The 5,322-nt window shown below is 40.8% G+C and overlaps 1 protein-coding gene across 2 annotated transcripts in view; it reads left to right on the forward strand.

Moving 5' to 3' along the window:
- Nucleotides 1–4,360: 4,360 nt before the first annotated feature.
- The window catches only part of slc11a2 (solute carrier family 11 member 2), a 16,513-nt gene continuing 15,551 nt past the window's right edge, over nucleotides 4,361–5,322 (forward strand). The window contains exon 1 of one of the 2 annotated variants that reach the window (XM_042733513.1): nucleotides 4,361–4,516. The gene's annotated coding sequence lies outside the window, so the exon portion shown is untranslated. Of the gene's footprint in view, nucleotides 4,525–5,322 lie in introns of both variants that reach the window. The other variant, XM_042733514.1, reaches the window with a different exon arrangement.

A 5,322-nucleotide genomic window follows, 5' to 3' on the forward strand; every position in this document is an offset into this window, starting at 1 on the left:
CAAATGAAGTTCTTAGCAAGTGCATATTACTAATCAAAAATTAAGTTTAGATATATTTACAGTAGGAAATTTACAAAATATCTTCATGGAACATGATCTTTACTTAATATCATAATGATTTTTGGCACAAAAGAAAAATCGATCATTTTGACTCATACAGCGTATTGTAAGCTATATACCTGTGCTACTTATGACTGCTTTTGAGCTCCAGGGTCACGTATAAGGTCAAGGAGTCAGTGTATATTTAGCGTATAACTTTGTAAAAGATCTGTAACATTAAAATTCTTTTGATGACTTTTTGTCATGTGGGATGTGAGAGTTTCATGCCGAATAAACCAGTTTTTCTGAAAATGCAAAATGGTGAAAGATGACTCGAGTGTCCCGAATGACACACTATACACACCTCATGTCCACTTATGCACTATGTACTCAAGTATGTAGTGTATGAATTATGAGGTTATTTTGTCATGTATAACCAGAGTCTGATACATAATTAAAGCTGTGACAGTTGAGTGCATGAAGTATTCAGTGTTACATGCTTTGTTTTTTGGTAATTTAAGTGCATCATCCGGGTAAGGTGCACTTTTTCTTTTTAGCTTTGAATACCAGTCGAGCTAGTTTTGTTATGCAGGACTCCATCCAAGATGTAGAGTTTATTTCTTCACAGGAACTGATTTGGATAATCTTGGCTATGATTACAGGGAGAGGAAAATAGCAATGTCACTGGAGAGTCCACAAGCATTTGACCACTGACATTTCTTTCACTTTACTTTTTTATGATTTAATTAATTATTAGCTTTTTTTTTTATCAATTTACAAACTCCCTGCACTAATGGGTTAGGTCAAAAGTAATATGAAAGTATAATCAAAAGTAGTCTGAATAGTCTGAGTCTATAACTGTCATGTAATGTGTAATCAGTAACCAAGTACAATTTTCTAATTAATCTATCCAGCAGTGCCTTTCAATTTCACAAATTTGTGATGTTTTTCAGTGTCCCACTTACATTCTGTATTAAAATTAATTGATTATTGCATTTTTCTTTATAGAGAACAGGAGAAAAGCTGATATGAGTTTATTATTATTATTAATATTAATGCCCAGGTACCAAAGATAAAAGTAGATAACATTTTACCATTACATGCAAAGCACCATTTATACATGTAACAATAAATAAAGAATACAAAATTAAAGCTTTAACAAAATAAATTAAAAAGATGAAACAAATGAACTGTTTTAAAAGGTTCTTGGAAGATGAAATAGTTTGGATATACAGTTGAACCTCTTTTTTAAAAACAATAAATGAGTGAATTTACTGCGGTGAATATGAAATTTTGCAAGAGGTAATAATAGGTTAATAATAAACTATTCATTAATTTGATCTTTTTGTGTATTAAAGAAGCCAAACAGTGCATCCTTAAAAAGCAGAGAGAAGCCCTGGAGCACACTGAGATGGATAACATTAGAGAATTCAGTCCAAAATAGCTGTGTATGAGGACAATCCCAGAAGATATGCATATCAGTTTCATTAGGGTCACCACAAAAAGAACAGCTTGTATCTATGTCTGACTTAAACCTTTTCAAAAACACTTTAGCTGGGTAAAATCTGTGTAACAATTTGAATGAGATTTCTCTAACCTTGTCAGTTATTATATATTTCAAAGGCAGAGTCCATACGTTTTTCCAATCAATATGATCAACCACATTATTCCAATAAGACACCACATATGGAGTTGTTGCAAGCCCTTTTAAAAGAGCGATCTAATCTTATAATTACGTGATGAAGGATGTGACAAAAAGCATAGTTTTCCTACTGGGATTTCAAATGGGTCTAAAGATAAAAATAAAGTGCTCAGAGTCCCTTAAAGGCATAACAGCTCCTTTAGGAATAGCGTCCATGACAATGGAGAATACTTTGGGAGTTATTGGAAAATCTAATTTATATAAAAATTCTTCTGAGTTAAATAACTGGGAAATAATCAAAATGTTTTTCTCAAAGCAATTACTAAAAAACAAAAACTACTAAAAATAGAGAAAAGATTTTCTCTTATATACAATGTCTTGATTGTTCCAAATGAAGTACTGCTGAGGGGAGAAATTGTTCTTAAAGATTAATGACCATGCAAGTAATGCCTGTTTATAAAATTAGGGTAAATTGTAAGGGATTCTAGCAATATTATAATTACAGATCAATAAGCTGACACGAGTTTTACAGCACGCTGCTCATTACTCAGTGTCAGATTTACACATCACTCCTTCTGAGAGACTGACATGTGACTCTCCTGCGCTCAGGACTCTTATTATGAAATGCGTCACCGCTGATTCGGCGTCAGACTGACACGTGACTCTCCTGCGCTTAGGACTCTTATTATGAAATGCCTGATTTAGCGTCAGACTGACATGTGACTCTCCTGCTCTCAGGACTCTTTTTGTAAAACGCGCCGCCGCTGATTCGGCGTCAGACTGACACATGACTCTCCTGCGCTTAGGACTCTTATTATGAAATGCCTGATTCGGCGTCAGACTGACACATGACTCTCCTGCGCTTAGGACTCTTATTGTAAAACGCGCCGCCGCTGATTCGGCGTCAGACTGACACGTGACTCTCCCGCTCTTAGGACTCTTATTATGAAACGCCTGATTTAGCGTCAGACTGACATGTGACTCTCCTGTGCTCAGGACTCTTATTGTGAAACGCGCCGCCCCTGATTCGGCGTCAGACTGACACGTGACTCTCCTGCACTCAGGACTCTTATTGTGAAACGCGCCGCCGCTGATTTGTAGGGCTGTGCAAAAAATCGAATGCGATTTTCATGCGCATCTCCTCAGTAAAGGCGTTCCTGTGATTTGTAGTATATCTCCAGCACGTGCTTTCAGATCAGGATTGCCAGGTTTTCAAAACAAAACCTGCCCAATTGCTTCCCAAAACTAGTCCAATCGCGTTTCGTTCCGGGCGATAAAAATACATGTTTTTGGCAGGGTTCCCTTGGTAATATTCACATTTTAGGGGCTAAATATCACGTTATTGATATTGGGGTCACTTCAACCCGTGAACAAGAAAAACAACCACAGACTTGGCAACACTGGTTGGCATTTACTACACAAAATCGATTTTAAAATCGCAGGTGATTCTTGGTCGATTTTGAAAGCGATTTTGTGTAGCTTGTCGGTGGACTACGTCTCTGTGTAATAAATGTCGCTCCACCTGAACCAGTGTTGCCAAGTCTGCGGTTGTTTATCATGTCAGAGGGTTGAAGTGACCCCAATACCAATAACGTGATATTTAGCCCCTAAAATGTGAATTTTACCAAGGCAACCCTGCCAAAAAATGTATATCTTAACCCCGGGATGCAATTTTTATCGGGGAACCTCCTGGAAATGCGATTGGGCTAGTTTTGGATTAGTTTTGAGAAGCAACTGGGCAGGATTTGTTGTGAAAACCTGGCAACCCTGATCTTAACGCACGTGCTGGAGATATACTACTAATTACAGGAGCGTCTTTACTGATGAGATGCGCATGAAAATCGCATTCGATTTTTTGCACAGCCCTACTGATTCGGCGTCATACTGACACGTGACCCTCCTGCTCTCAGGACTCTTATTGTGAAACGTGCCGCCACTGATTCGGCATCAGACTGACACGTGACTCTCCTGCGCTCAAGACTCTTATTGTGAAACGCCTGATTCGGCATCAGACTGACACGTGACTCTCCTGCGCTCAAGACTCTTATTGTGAAACGCGCCGCCACTGATTTGGCGTCAGACTGACACGTGACTCTCCTGCTCTTAGGACTCTTATTATGAAACGCCTGATTCGGCGTCAGACTGACACATGACTCTCCTACACTCAGGACTCTTATTGTGAAACGCCTGATTCGGCGTCAGACTGACACATGACTCTCCTGCGCTCAGGACTCTTATTATGAAACGCCTGATTCGGCGTCAGACTGACACATGACTCTCCTGCGCTTAGGACTCTTATTATGATCACTCTCCTGTGCTCAGGACTTTTATTGTGAAACGCGATTTTTTGCATGCGGCGTCAGAGCGATACGTGACTCTCCTACACTCTCCTCCTGTGCTCAGGACTTTTATTGTGAAACGCGCCGCCGCTGATTCGGCGTCAGACTGACACGTGACTCTCCTACGCTCAGGACTCTTATTATGAAACGCCTGATTCAGCGTCAGACTGACACGTGACTCTCCAGCGCTCAGGACTCTTATTATGAAACGCCCGATTCAGCGTCAGACTGACACGTGACTCTCCTGTGCTCAGGACTCTTATTATGAAACGCCCCATTCAGCGTCAGACTGACACGTGACTCTCCTGTGCTCAGGACTCTTATTATGAAACGCCCCATTCAGCGTCAGACTGACACGTGACTCTCCAGCGCTCAGGACTCTTATTATGAAACGCGCCGCCGCTGTCACCTTCGCCGTCCTCATGGCTGGAGATTACAGCAGATCCTCAGTTCATTAACCGAGGATCTTCATCGGGCAGCGCATCCTCATCCTCAGGTGACTGTGTGAGTGAATGTGTTTGTTCAGTGATGTGTTAGTGTTTCATTTGTCAGGATCGATCGAATAAACCCCAGCAGGATCCGAGAGTGAAGTTAAAAGTGTGCTAAACTCGAGATAAAGCGGAGGCAGACAGAAACCTGCGCAGAAATAGCCATGAATCATAACAAAGTTGCTTTGCATAAACAAACCTCTGTCACAGAATCAACAGAAACGGGTTATGCTGAGAATGGAATTTGCCTCCGCATGTATGTTTATACAGTATGAATATGAAAACATAGTCCTTCTGGCTCTTACTGCATCTCACACAGCTGCTGTATTAATAACTGCGCATTAATCTCGGAAGAGTGTCTCAGTGCAGCTGTGTAATGAACGAAAGTTCCGGGAGTGACACTTCTTCAGGGAAAACTATGACAGATACGAAGTTTTTACACAAACTGCTGGAAGTAGAGGACGGTGATAGTAATATCTGGTTTTGCTGGGAGCCTGGGCTCTGTGGACAGAGAGGGATCTATAAACATTCAGTCAACTCCTTGAAGGGAGTCCCAGAGCTGGAAAAAGAAAGCCACTGAAGACAAGTCCGGCTCTGTCCCAGTGTCCTCTTGGGATCCGAGTTCTCTCCTTGCACCTAAACTAATGACATCTCATCTTCTCTAATGACCTCCCAGTACTCACTAACTCCTGTCCACCAGTCAACATCTGGACGAGACAAAACAGCGTGTCTTTAACTCAAATATGAGTCCATGATAACAGTGTTCTGGTCTGAATCAGGAGACAAAGATGCACTTATTCACTGGAGGAAGTGT

Source organism: Cyprinus carpio, chromosome B11, assembly GCF_018340385.1.
Source record: "Cyprinus carpio isolate SPL01 chromosome B11, ASM1834038v1, whole genome shotgun sequence".
Classification (NCBI taxonomy): domain Eukaryota; kingdom Metazoa; phylum Chordata; class Actinopteri; order Cypriniformes; family Cyprinidae; genus Cyprinus; species Cyprinus carpio.